The following is a 14,130-nucleotide window of genomic DNA, read 5'->3' on the forward strand; positions in this document are numbered from 1 at the left end:
ACAACAAGGCCTTCTCCAGGAGTGAGCTGAGGAGGGTGGGGGGCTTACTGGTTGGCCGGCAGGCGAGGCCAGAGAAGAGCAGGCTGCTCCCTGAGGACAGCAGGATGCCAGGGCAGCAGCGGGCGGCGGCAGGGTGCCGATTTCCACGCAGGCAGGCGCTCCAGGCCTCAGCAGAGTGCAGCAGCAGTCCACTCTGCGCTGTCCACCGTGTGGCCTTCGAGCATCCGGAGTGTGGCCGGTCCAAACCGAGACGTGCTCCACATGCAGGTGCACACCAGCTCGTGAAGATTTCATACGGAAAAGAATGCAAGATATCTCACTAATAAACTCGTTATGCTGATTGCATTTTGAAATGCTAATATTTTGGATATACTGGATTAAATGTGTTATTAATTTCACCTGTTTCCTTTTACGTTTTTAAGGTGGCTACTCGAATATTAACATCACATACGTGGCTTGCATTATATTCCTATGGAACAGCGCTAGCACAGACTGGATGAGAAAGACAGAGGCTCAAATCCTGCCTCCACCACTCACTCAAGGCCTCTTCACCTCTCCAAGTCTCAATTTCCTCATCTTATCAAACATGAAAATATAGTGTGTCCTCGTGAGGTCGCTGTGAGGATTAAATACGGAAAACACCGGCATGATACCAGCTACCTGGACCATCTATAAACCCTGCTCCCGGGCACAGGTCTGAATGCTCTCCCAGCCTCATCACTAGTTAGCTGCACACTTAGTTTCTGTACCGGCTGTCTGTGGGAAACTGGGAAACTGTTACCCCTTTGTAGACCTCAGTTTTGTCGGCTATAAAATGAAGAGGTTGGGGCAGATGATTTCCCAAAGCTAGATGACCCTTAATCGGAATTACCTAACCTTTGTGGGTGTCAGTTTCCTCACCGGAGTCATGGTGAGGGCAGTAGCAGCAGTGGCCCAAAGGCAGGGGTGCAACACGGTGCTCTGACCTGCCAGGGGACACCACGCACTGAGTGAGCCCAGGGCAGCAACTCCAAGGGCTCTGATCCAAAGTGTGTCTAAAAAGGTGGGGAAAGCCTTAAAACCCTGAGCCAGGAACATCACAGCACTGCCCAATCCCTGGGGAAGTAAATCTCCTTCCTCCGGAGCTGTCCCTGCTCCCAGCTGCTCCCCCCAACCAGACTGCTCCTCTCCAGAGGCCCCCACCTCGCCAAGCCAGTGCTGGGTGGGGATAGAGATCAGGATCCCTAGGGGGACCAGGGCAGAGAGGGTGCTGATAGCAACCTGAAGCCCAGTCCTCCAGGCTTCTGACTGAGTCTGCGGATGGGGGGCTGAGTTTCCCTGTCTGACCTTGAACTCCAAGGTCTGGAAGAGCTGGAGACAAGAGCTCTTCGTGGTAGATGCAGATCAAGCGACGTTTCACACAGAGGGGTCCCTGGTCCCCTGAAGCCAGAATCAGGTTCAGAACAGCCAGCAGAGCGCTTGTTGATCCTGCAGAGTCCTAGAATCTGCCTTGGACTTCTGGAATCGGATTCTCTGGAGCTGAGACGCAGGGACCTGCAAGTTCACACACTCCGGAGGTGGCCTCTGAGAACCGCTGACGGAGATCCCAGGCGAGGACCGCTCTGGTGACTGCTGAGGCTGACGAGAACCCGGGTCCCGGCATCGCTCCCCGACACCCACTTCACCACCCAGCAGCTTTCACTTCTGTCGACCCCATCATCAAGTGGGTAGGGGAGGTTCGAACTGACGGTGAAGGACGAGGATGGACCATGAGGGGGAAGGGAGAGCGGAGTGTTATCGCACCTCTTCTCATGTCCGAGCAGCTCCACGTGCAGGAGACAGTCCCAGCCACCTGGAGGAAACAGGTCACGCTGCACAGCAGGTAAGAATGTCCGGTGACGAGGAGCAGGCCACGCTGGAGGGGCTGGTTTCTCTCCTCCAGTGACGAGACAGGCATGTGATGAGGCGCTGTAAGCTCCTCCCAGGGGAACAGGTGCTGAGGCTGTGGACACAACCACCCAACACCTTCCCTGGGGTCAGGCCAAGGAGGGGATGGGAGGGAGATGTAGCAGCTGGGGGAGGCAGACACGGGGTGGGGGCAGCGCAGGGAGAGGAGGCAGGTGGCCCAGCTAAAGACACCAAAGGCAAGATAGCAATGGGGAAACGATACGGGACTGGAACGGGTCGGGTCATGGGTTGGCTGGGAGGCAGACGATGGGGAAAATACAGAGAACGCGGGAGAGGAGCAGCCAGTTGTGCCTTCCCTCAGGAGGCAATGGAAGAGGGACCTGAGCAGGACACGGCTGGAACTGGGGCCACTCACAGGCTGCCCTCACTGCTGGAGAACTCTCAACTGCGGGATCTCGCAGCTGGAAGCCTGAGAGCTGACCCAATCCAGTGGCGCAGGAATCTGAGGCTTGGAGAGGCGACCTCCCTTCCTCTCCCGATGCCCAGTTCCATGCGCTTCCCACCTCCCCACCTGCCTCAGGTTAGCGCTTCCTCTGAACTGAAGGATGGCACCTGAGAAGCAGGCGTGACGACAGGGCAAACAGTGGCTCCCTCTCGTGCGGCGGGGCAGGTCTTACTCAGGGGGTCAGGTGGGCACCCCGTGCTCGTCCGCTGATTTGCAGACACCTTCACCTGCACGGCCTCATTACCAGGCAGGTGGTCACCACCTTCCCCAGTTTACCGATGAGGAAGAGGCGGCGCAGAGACTTCAGGGCCCCCGGTGGAAGAGGCAGGCCCCAACCCTGGCTGCTCGGGACCACACCAGGGCCCTTCCACCAGCCACGCTGCCTCCACTACGCATGGAGCGGGGATGAGGCTCTGTCAGTCACAATTCAAGGGTGGAGGCAGCACAGCCAAGGCCCTGGCTTCAGGACAGAGGAGGCAGGTGAGGGGTCTGTGGAACGCCACAGACGGGGTCAAGGGCAAAGCCAGGACAAGAACTCGGGGTCCTGATTCCAAACCAACTCCTCAAGCAGCAGTGACTCAAAGCCGTGCACGAACTCGGGGTCACTTTGCAACCAGAGGCAGGAGCCCAGGGCCAGGGTTCATTCCTTCACCCGCCACAGCTCAGGGTTTAGCGTCAGTTCTCACTGAAGAGCGACCTCTCAGGAGTTGGGGACCCAGGCTGAACAGCCCCACTCAGAAGCCACCAGGCTGTGAGGGCCTCGAGGGCAGTGAGGGTCTCATCTGTGTCCCAGCACACAGCTACAGGGAGGCATAATGCACGATGCGGGAAGGAACCAATCACTGGACCTGGCCGGGAGTGAGGCAGCATCGGGGAGCAGTGTGGACGAATCAATCCGCCCTAACCAGGAGTGAGGTGGCGTTGGGGAGGGGCGTGGTAGAAGGCGGTGGAGGGGGCTCCGGGCTGCTTCCTCCTTCCTTCCTGCAGCTGTGAGTGTCCCAGGCACTGTGCTGGGTGCACGCCACAGGCAAGAGAGGAGAGAAACGTCCAAGAAGAGGGGAGACAGCCAAGTGGCAGCCCGACGGGCCACGTGTTCTGCTGAGTCCAGGTCCCAGCGTGACCCTGAGCAAGTCCCTTCCCTCTTGAAGCCCTGGTATGTTTAGCAGGAGTGGGGTAGACTAAATGATGCAAGGCCACTTCCCACACCCACCCGTGACTGGCAGATGGACCCTGGAGCCCCTCCCAGCTGCACAGAATCACAGCCCCACACGGAGAGCAGTGAGGCAGGTGGGGGCAGCGAGGCCAGGCAGAGGCACCCCGGCCCCAGGGAGGCAGGCAGACCTCCCGGAAGCTGCGTTCCCAGAGACTGTGGGGCCGGAGGTAACGGGCTGTGACAGAGGAGCGAGCCAGTAGTCCATTTCATTCAATAAAACTTCGATTGCCTGGGAGCCTTGTAAACAGGCAGCTCCCGTGTGGGCCTGAGGCGCTTTTCCCTCCCTCCTGGTGGCACCTGCCTGGCCCAGCCCTGTGCCAGCCCCAAAATGTCCCCCTTCGTCCTCCCGCCCGCCTGCCTCCGGTACAAGGTGGGCAGCCGAGGGTTAAGTGCCTGCTGGCAGGTGAGGGCCCAGGGCCACAGGGTAGTGGGAGGGGGAGGGAGCCGGAATCACTTAGCGCTCATTAGTCCAAATTAAAATCAGGAGTGAGATGACAATTACAATTTGCAGTGGGCTAATTGTTTTCCCTCAGAAGCTGATGGTTTTGCAGATTGGGGAAATTAATTGTGTGAAGTCCCAGGTGGACTGGCTTTGAATCCAGCTGAGGCAAGGCAGTCCCAGCCTCCTGGACTGGTCCTCCACCTCTTCACCTTCCCTCGGGGACCCAGCCTCAGGCTCCTGCCCTCTGGGAGCCTCAGGCGGGGAGGGACCGTGGGTCAGGGGTCCTGGCGGGAGGAGGGAGAACACTGGCGGCCTGTCAGCCGGCGGCACCGCGCTCGGCCTTGCAGCCCTGCTGCCAGGAGTGGGCTCTTCCTTCAGAGGTTTCCCCTGCCTGACCACCCGCCATCTGCCCAGCTGAGGAGTGGGCTCCGGGAGGCATCTCTGAACTTGCCAGAAGTTCCCATTTCTACTGAGCACTCAAGTCCCTGCAGCATTCATTCAACAAACACCAACGGCCTACTGTGTGCAAGCACTGTCTAAGGAGGGCTAGGGACACTGCAGTGAGCAACACACACACCACCCCTTCTCTCATGGAGCTGGGGGTGGGGGCAGTAGAAGGAGAATAAACATGAAAGCAGATAAGATCAGAGCGACAGGGCTCTGAAGAACATGGTAAGCAGTGTGGCTTCCAGAGATGTTCACAGCCTGACCCCTGAACCTGCTGAATCTGCTACCTTACGTGGCAAAAGCGATGGGCGTAATTAAGATTATGCACTTTAGGGCTGGGAGAGTGTCCTGGATTACCTGGGTGGGACAAATCTAATCACAAGTCCTTAAAAACACAGAGCTTTGGGGCTGGCCCCGTGGCCGAGTAGTTAAGTCTGTGCGCTCCGCTGCAGGCGGCCCAGTGTTTCGTTGGTTCGAATCCTGGGCACGGACATGGCACTGCTCATCAAACCACGCTGAGGCGGCGTCCCACATGCTACAACTAGAAGGACCCACAACGAAGAATATACAACTATGTACTGGGGGGCTTTGGGGAGAAAAAGAAAAAAAATAAAATCTTAAAAAAAAAAAAGAAAATGATGTGTTAAAAAAATTAAAAAAAAAAACCAGAGAGCTTTGTCCAGCTGGAAGCAGAAGAGCGCTTCCAAGCGTGCAGGTTCCCTGTCCTGTCGCTGGTTCTGAGATGTAGGGGCCGTGCACAAGGCCTGAAGAGGGGCCTCTAGGAGCGGCCAGCCAGCAAGGAAACGGGAACCTCAGTCCTACAACCAGGAGGAACTGGGTTCCACCAGCCTCCTCAATGGTCGGAATCAGCTTCTCCCCAGAGCCTGCAGTTAGAGGCCAGCCCCAGTGACACCTTGATTTTGGCCTTTGAAACCTGGAGCAGAGACCAGCTGAGCCAATCCAGATGGACCTCTGACCTACGGAACTAGCTGTGGGGCAGCAAACGTGTGTTCTTTAAGCCGCTAAATTTTGTGGTAATTTGTTACAGCAGCAACAGAAAACTAATTCATGACCTAAACAGGGTGACAGGGTCGAGTGACTTGGGGGCCTGGAAAGGCCTCTGAGGGGGGACAAGCGGACTGAGACGTGGATGAGGAGGAGGCAGAGCAGGGGCCCAGTTTGTCCCCATTTCCCAGCATTAGCACGAAAGTCCTGAGACCCAAAAACCCCGTCCGTCCCGGACAAGCCGAATGGTTTTGGTCACTGTAAGGCAGAGGGAACGGCCAGGGCAAAGGCTGAGGTGAGCCGCCACAGCACGCATCCCGAGGGAGGTGCCGCCGCTGGAGCAGGGGACAGGTGCCGGGAACCGGCTCAGCAAGCTCTTCAGAACGGGAGCCATGCCATTCCAGCGGGAGGGTGTGGGCCTGTGGGCGTGGTTGGGTGCGAGCGCTCAGGGCTCCTTCCGCAACCCTCTCCTCCCAGCTGCAGGCCTTCAGAACTACCACCGCCTTCCATGCCCTTCCCCGTGCTACTTGCTTTCTCCCCACGCTGCCTCCCTTCCCCAGTGGGCTCCTGCCAGCGCCCAGGCGTCTCCACACTGCAGGGCACCGGTACCCGCTGCCACTCTCCTGCGGATGTTGCACACGCAGCAGGGGCAATTATTCAAGGCGTCTTTCATTAGTGAGACAATAGGAGGCTGGGGAGGAGGGAAGACAGAGGTTGTGGACGGCTTCCCGCCCTGTCAAAACAGCACCTGTGAACCTGAAGAACGCCTGAGAGGTAGAGGACAAGGGAAAGGCAGAGGAGGGCAGTGGGCCCCTCGCCTCTGCCACCCCCCTCCCCACGGCTGCTCTGCCTTTATGCAAACCCACCCCCTCCCAGTTCAGCTGGTCACCTCCAGAGCCCGAGGCAGGCACGAAGCAGAGGTTTAGGCCCTGAGCAAGGAGCCGGAGTTGTGCAGTGGGAGAGCAAGACGGACCTGAGTTAAAAGTTTGGCTCTTTGTCTCTTTAGCTGTGTGAGGTCTGGCAAGTTAAATTGCTCTGGGTCTCAGTTTTCTCTTCTGTACAATTAGAGTAATAATACCTACTTTGTAGTGTGGTTGTTGTAAAGATTAGAGACGTCAAAAAGGGCCCCACGTGGAGCGGGTCCTGGATAAACGGTAGCTATTTTGATTATGAGCACTGAACCTCCCACCCAAGTCCCAGCCCGCCTACTCCCAAATTTGTCAAATCAGAGAGCGCCCTGGCAGACAGCACCCGGAGCGCTTGTTAACATCGAACCCCTCCCACTCCTCTGTCCCTGATTCTGCAGGCTGAACGAGCTCCCAAGCAGGTGATGCTGATGTAGGCGCTGGGTCCCCACTTGCTGTCCCAGGCCAGTGTCTGCCTCTGGGGAAAGGAGAGCTGGCCCAAGGCTGTGCCGCACCTGCATCCATTTCAGAAGCTGCCTTCACAGGCGCAGAGAGCTGGCTGGGAGGGGGAGCCTTCCCGCCACGCTCTGCCCTCACCTGGGGTCTGCGCCTTGGGCAGCCTCAACAGCTAAGCAAGGTGAGCTGGTCCTCGGCCTCCTGGGATGCTGTACATCCTCAGAAGGTCAGACCAGAGGCAGCTGTATCCACCTCATTGGCTTCCTTGTTTTTCAGTGGGAGACACCGAGGCACAGAGCAGGGGAGTGACTTGTGCAAGTGCAGCTGGAACTCTGGGCTTCTGATGCTGACCTGCAAGATAAAAGCGCTTGGCTATACGGCCGCTAGTCCCTCTCAACTCTGAAGTTCCGTGTTTGGGGGATTATTTACTCCAGGAATTGGCTCCACTGGCCCAGGCTGGGGGACTCTGGAGGAAGCCCAGGCCTGACTGCCTCCTTGACCTCTAATCAACCTCTCTGATTTCCAGGCCAGGAGGCCTGTAAAACCTTTATCGCATCCCCACTCCAGGTCTCATTCACTGTGCGGGCTGCTTTTGGTGGGAGTCTTTTCCTCTTTCCTCCTCTCTCTTCCTCTTTCTACACCTTCATTCAAGCACCGATTCTGTGCCTGCTCCCTGCCAGGCACTGGGGCTAAACGAGACAAACAGGACCCAACCCTGTCCTGGGCAGCTCTCAGCCTGGCAGGGCAGACAGACTGACACACAGACCGACAGGGCCCTGGGGCTGTGAGACATGTCGGATGGGGCGCCGGCGATGCGGGACAGTGGTTAGCGCAGCCCAGTGGCCCTGAGAGTGCCATACCTGTCCTGTTTCCTCTGTACCTCTCCTGCCTCTGGCTCTCTGTATCTGCTGACAAATATACCACAATTCAGGTACAATACAGCATCATTATTGAAAAATGAGAAAACATAGAAAAACACATGGAGAAGATGTAAACAACCACCTTTTCCACCTTTGATGCTAACAACCAACCTTACGGTTCTGGCGCGGGTCCTTCCAGGCTTTTTCCAGGGGTAGTGAATATTCTGTCTCTCTCCCGGGTTCCTGTCATCTCTCCTGTTGTCGGGGGGCACACGCTCAAGTTACTTTTGGAAAAGTGGTAAGTTTCTTGAAAATTTGCATGTTTGAAAATGTCTTTATTTGATCTCCATAATTACTTGATAAATTGGCTGGAAATATAATTTCACATTGAAAACCACTCTCCCTCATGTTTGAAGGCATTTTTCTGCTATCTGTTTGCTTCCAGGGTTCTGCCGAGAAGAATGCTGCTGCCCCAGAGCCTCCCTTTCTTTCGAGATGCCCGCAGAACTGCCACTTCATCCCTGACGTTTTGAAATTTCAAAATGTTGTGTCTTTTTTCATTGCCTGTGCTGGGCACCTAGTGGATGCCTGCAATCTGGAAAGTAATCATTTTCATTTGAGGAAACAGTATATTTTCAATTTCTAAGAACTCATTCTTGTTCTCTGCATTTTTCCTAAAAAACAAAAATCATCCAAATGTCCATTAACTGATAAATGGATAAATAAAACGTGAAATATCCATACAGTGCAATATTACTCAGCCACATACAGGAATGAAGTGCTGACACACGCTACAGCACAGATGACCTTTGAAAGCACTATGCTGAGTGAAAGAAGTCAGACACAAAGGCCACATATCGTGTGATTCCACTTACGAAACGTCTACAACACGCAAATCTACAGAGACGGAAAGTAGATTGGGGCTTGCCAGGGGCTGGGGGGCAGAAAGAATGGGGAGTGACTGCTTAAGGGTGTGAGGTTTCTTCTTGGGATGATGAAAATGTTCCAGAATTAGATGATGGTGACGGTTGTACAACTTTGTGAATATACTAAAACCCACTAAATTGTACACTTTAAAAGGGTGAATTTTATGGTACGTGAATTACATCTTTTTTTTTTTAAAGGCCCCTTGTTCTTGCTCTGTGGGCATAAAATCTGCTCTTCTCTCTCCAAAGGTATCAGTTGTGGTGGGAGTGGTGGTGGTGTTTGTTTTCTTTTGCTCCCTGCATACTACCTGCTTTCTTCAAATTGTTTCCCATTTTAGCTTATGCTTTTTTATATTGGATGCTTTCCTTAAAAATCGAGTCATCCTCAGCCGCTGATTTATGTTTACGAGACATTTAGAAGCTGACTGGGAGCTCAGTGTACATGGGCAGAGCTTGTTAACTGGTGGGTCCCACCGTGGGAGGTTTCTGTGGAGTCCTCCGAATGTCACCGATTGCCCAGGCACCAGCGCTCTGAGAGCGCACAGGAGGAAGAGGGCCAGGGGCTTCCCCATTTGGCTTGCAAACTTTCAGCAAATCCCCCTTTTTCAGTATATTGCCTCATTTCCACCCATACTAGTAGGAATGTCCCCAAGCCAGAGCTTCTTGGTCTAGTCCCTCTGGGAACAACGCTCCCTCCTGGAGGCTGCTGTGGTGGGCAGGGACAGTCCCTGCTGGACGGGGTGAGCAGGCGCTCCGGGTCTCACTCCCCTGCTCGGGGGCCTATCCCCCACCCTTCCTCAGAGTCACCCAGTTCTGAGCCCTCTGTGGTCCTGGGGCAGGGGTCTGCCCATTTCTCATTGGCTCCTCCACTGGGGCCTCCAGGTTTTTCTTTTTGTAACGAGCCAAGTCAGCCGGCTTCTCAACTTCCAAAATTGCACTGACATCACTGATTTGCTTTGGTCCCCGCCCTCATCCTTGTGGGCTTGCGCCTTGTCACTCCTCTGCCCCGTGTTAGTGTGGTGGTCAGAGACCATGGAGGTGTTGTCCACCACGTTTAATCCAAGTCCCTCTCTGCTCCCTGTGGTATGGAAAGCAGCAGACACTTGGCATTCTCAGGTTTATCATAAAGTGGTCTCTACTTTAACAGCCCGCCCTGGGCCAACATGAAATAGTGTCCAGAGCTGACCCGCAAGTGCTGTGAGACAGGCCCCAGGAGACCTCCCGGCAGCTCAGAGTTAGGTGACTTTGCCCTCGCTGGCCATCCCCCTCATGTTTCTCAGTCATACCTTCCTGCATTTTATGGGGGAAAATTACACGGTAGTCTCTCATCCTGGATTCGTGAAGGGCGATGACGTAACCCTGGAGAACATCGAGGGTCTAGTGTACTCCTGTCACCATGGAAACTAGCTCCCTGGTGACAGCCTTGGCGACACCCACCATGGTGCCATGCACATGGATTCTGGCTCTGGTAATGGGCAAGAGCAGGCTCTGGTGAGAGGGACACTCACCCAAGTGCCATATCTTTCAGGACCTCTCCTGGGTCTCCTCTCTCCCTGAGCACCTGGCTTGGAGCGCTTCAGCTCAGGACGAGGAGGGAGAGAGTGAGTATGTCCGGCCCACAAGATTTGGAATCATTCACGTGCTCCTGGGACTGCTTTCAAATCCAGCCTCCCAGGACCTCTGCTTCATGGTCACCCAGCAAAGGAGAGTTGGCTTGGAGCTTTCAGCGGTCAACAGTTCACAACCAATTTTCAGTGTGGGAGAGTGTGTGTGTGTGTGTGTGAGTGTGAGTGTGTGTGAGAGTGTGCGAGTGTGTGTGAGTGTGTGTGTGCGTGTGTGTGTGGTGGGGGAGGAGATGGACAGTTTAGAAGTCACTTGTGTTTGGTTTTTTTTTTTTAAAGATCGGCCCTGAGCTAACGTCTGTTGCCAATCTTCTTTCTTCTTCTTCTTCTCTCTAAAGCCCCCCAGTACATAGTTGTATATTCTAGATGTAGGTCCCTCTGGCTCTATGTGGGAGGCCGCCTCAGCATGGCCCGATAAGTGGTGCTAGGTCCACACCCAGGATCCAAACTGGTGAAACTCTGGGCGGCTGAAGCAGAGCGCGCACAAACTTAACCACTCGGCCACCGCGGGGCCGGCCTCTCTTTGGCTTTGAAACGCACTAGGATTTTTCTCCCGCCTATTTACTATGCAGATAGATTAGCACATGTTAAGTGCTTAGAACAGCCTGGCTAATGGTAAGTGTTTTATAAGTGTCTGCTATTGTTATTATAAAAATTGTATTTCGCTCCATAAAAAAACAAATTTGCATTCCCTGCCTTTCTGCAACTCTCTCAACTCAGAAATGCATGAGATAGAGACCCAGGGGTTGAGAACTTCTGGGTCTCGACTCCTCTTTGCACAATGGGGAGTAAACCACTGACCAAGTGTGTTCTGACTGGTTCACTCCATTCACTGGATGGAGCCCGGCCCCTGCCAGCCCCTCTCCTTTACACTTTACCAGGAACCAAGCAGCTGATGTCTGTAAAGCCATTTGTGAGCACGCCCCTTCCAGGCTGTCCTCCTGGCTGTCCTTCCCTGGTCCAGGGCTCAGAGGCAGGCCCCCTCCTCCTCCTCCCAGTTCCTTCCTCCCAGCTCTGCACCTGCTGCTCCAGTAGCTCCCTGGTCTTGAAATGGCAGTGGCTTGCCCGTGGGCCCCCGCTCCTCCTTTCTGGCCGTGTATGCTCATCTCCAGCTCTCCTGTGCGTCCTCACTTCTCCCTTCCAGCTGCTGCTTCTCCTTTTACAGCCGAGTCTCCATCTCTCCTTGCCTATTCTGCTATGGTCATCATCATCTCACTTTCTCTCTTTTCTTCCCCTAGGCTGGGGGACCCTTAAGGGCAGGTCCTGTCTGTCTTTATAACCTGAACGCTGAGCACAGGGCCTGGCACATAGTAGATGCTTGAAATATATTTTTTTCTTTTGCAATGATGAAATCTCCTCTCTCTGTCGCCTGGTTTCTGTACCTGCTCTGTGTCCCCTGCCTGTCCCCTCTTCCCCCGACTCCACACACAGGCACCCTCGCTAGCTCCCCTCAAAGCCTCGTGAGCTGCTCCTCTGGCTGGCTGCGAAGGAGACAGGGTTGCCCATTGACGGAAAAGCCTCTCTGGCCTCAGTCGAGGGAAGGCCTAACTAGGCCGTGTGGCTGCGCACGGCAGGACTGACGCCTGCTGACGAGGAGCAGGCTTGTTCTGTGCAGTTTCCATCTCATTTGTCTTTTCATTTGTAGTTTAAATTGGCCAATTTCATCTGGAATGTGCCTGGCCTCTGGCAATCCACACACAACAAATGAGTGTCCCCAGGAGCTGTGACAGGGAGACTGGCAGGGGAATGGGCCCAGTCCTCCACGCAGCACAGCGACGGGTCCTGAGCCTCCAGACACTAATGCTTGAAGGACGCCGTTCCGCAAGGCCTGGCCGGGGAGGACTCGGGGAAACCGCAGTGAGAGTGGCTTCAGGTCAGGCCCTGGAAACGCTGCTTCCTTTCTTTCCCTTTTCGTTTGTCCCTATCTGTCTACCCGCCAACCTGTCCTGAGGGAGAGAGTAACGTGAGGGAAGGGAAGGGAAGGGAAGTCGTTTGGGCTTTTAAGAGTAGGCCGCACTGCCACAACGTTGAGTGAAGGAAGCCAAACACTCGACCATACGAAACACAAACACAGGCAGAACTCATCGGGGTTCTAGGCCTCTGCGGATGGCCACCTCTTCAGGGGCTGCTGAGTGCACGCCTGTGCGGGAGCTGCAGCCGGGCTGTGGTGACGTGGGGCTACTGTACACCCCATGGACAAATTCATCAAGTGTACACTTACGATTCGTGTGCCTCGTTGTTTGAGTTCTACCTCAACAAAAACGAGAAAAGAAGTCACACCAATGGTTTTCAAACTTCACTGTGCATAAGAATCACATGGGAGCTTATTTAAAATGCAGATTTCTGGACACCCTGGAATCTATTTAGTTGGTCTGGAGCGCTGTCTGGGAATCTGCATGAACATCCCCCTCCTCCCCAACGGTGATTTTGAGACCAGACCAGACCACATAGGGGCTGGCACATCTGACCAGTCAAAAGGCCTAAGTGCCATCCTGCTGGGAGCCTGGTGGGGCAGCTGGGTGGGTAAGGGCTCCCAGGCACCCTTGGCAGCGAGGGTCAGAGGCTGGCCAGGCTGCAGCACAGAGGAAGCGCTGTCAGGCAGCAGGAGCAGCAGTGGGCCGTGAGCGGGCAGCTCTCTGGGCTAAGGAGGATCAGGACGGGGAGGAGGCCCTCCTCAGGGAGAAGCACTCTCTGAGCCGTCTCCAGCACTCCTGTCCCCTGGACATGCTGCCCTGGGATGGCTGGGCAAACAGGAAAGCCAGCACGGGGAAAGCTGGTCCCTAGCAGAGGCGGAGGGCCACCAAACGGCCTGACGACTCCACAGGGACTGGGGACTGGGTTGACCAGTCGTGCACTCCTCAGCAAGCACCTACTGTAGACGAGAAGAAGGAACCCAAGATGGAAGACACGTGGCTGAGGAGGATGTAGACAATGTGGCATTTCCAAAGAGAAATGCCAGGACAGGCTGAATGTCTGAAAGTGTGTGCAAATTACATCTTCCGAGCTGCCCTTGACTTGAAGGCCTGGGAGGGCGGAGACAAGGGAGGGGGAGCTAGATTTGGGGCGTGGGGAAGGGATCAACATTTGGGGAGCCTCTCCCGTCTTCCAGACCCTTTACAGACACCGTGTCATCTGATCCTCACAATAATCCTCTGACATGGCTTACTTGTGTCCACTTTACAGATGATGGAACCACAACTAAGAGATGTTCACCAACTTGTCCAAGGCCACAGGCACACAAACAGCTGGAATTTGAACTCACACCTGGATGCCTCTAGCCTCACGATCTCCTCACAGTCCCTGCCACCTCTCCCCTCAACCTCTAACAGTGATCGAACATTTAAGAATTTGTAAAATACTTTCTCACACGTTATTTCATTTGATTTCACCAACACTTCGTGTAAGGTGTAAGTCCCATTTTATGGATGAAAAGTTGACCATCAGGTAAAGAACAACCTTCCCAAGGGCAAACAGGTGACAGGTAGCTGGGAACTGAGCCTTAAATTCAGATGTCTTTAAATCTGCCACAATCCCTTGTCTGGACACTGAGAAACAGTTCAGCTCTGTCCTAAGCCTGGGGAGGCCACTGCTCAGAGCACAGCTTGGTTTCATGCTGACTGGAAACTCCTTTTACTAAATCTCCTTAGGGTCTGAGATGGAAAATGGCCTCCGCAGGGGAATGGAGGCCCAGAAAGCCTTGGTGAATAGCTCAAGATTATACAGGACACTGAGGCCAGAGCTGAGACTGGAACTCATGTTTTCTCAAATGGGTCATTTCCAGAGGCATGTGGGATATTCCTTCAACCTCATGTTCTTTGCTGCAGCAGCCCTCTCCCTCCTTCAGCTGGACCGTGGACTGCTG

At 54.7% G+C, this 14,130-nt stretch overlaps 1 protein-coding gene and 1 long non-coding RNA gene across 8 annotated transcripts in view; one reads left to right on the forward strand and one right to left on the reverse strand.

The window, feature by feature from the left end:
• Positions 1–14,130, reverse strand: part of LRRN2 (leucine rich repeat neuronal 2) — a 77,690-nt gene that overhangs the window by 44,879 nt on the left and 18,681 nt on the right. The window contains exons 1-7 of one of the 7 annotated variants that reach the window (XM_070266229.1): positions 9,933–10,027; positions 7,892–7,975; positions 7,721–7,768; positions 7,002–7,211; positions 1,783–1,981; positions 1,327–1,533; positions 49–965 (exon numbers count right to left, since the gene is read on the reverse strand). The exons of 1 other annotated variant lie outside the window; for it this stretch is intronic. The gene's annotated coding sequence lies outside the window, so the exon portion shown is untranslated. Of the gene's footprint in view, positions 1–48; positions 1,982–7,001; positions 7,212–7,720; positions 7,769–7,891; positions 7,977–9,932; positions 10,028–14,130 lie in introns of those variants that run through there. 5 more of the 7 variants (XM_070266227.1, XM_070266228.1, XM_070266230.1 and 2 more) reach the window with 5 other exon arrangements.
• Positions 10,052–13,626, forward strand: LOC102149583 (uncharacterized). The gene is made up of 3 exons (XR_290219.4): positions 10,052–10,247; positions 11,914–12,141; positions 13,452–13,626. It is a non-coding gene; the product is annotated as an uncharacterized lncRNA (long non-coding RNA).

Source organism: Equus caballus, chromosome 5 (assembly GCF_041296265.1).
Source record: "Equus caballus isolate H_3958 breed thoroughbred chromosome 5, TB-T2T, whole genome shotgun sequence".
Taxonomy (NCBI): Eukaryota; Metazoa; Chordata; class Mammalia; order Perissodactyla; family Equidae; genus Equus; species Equus caballus.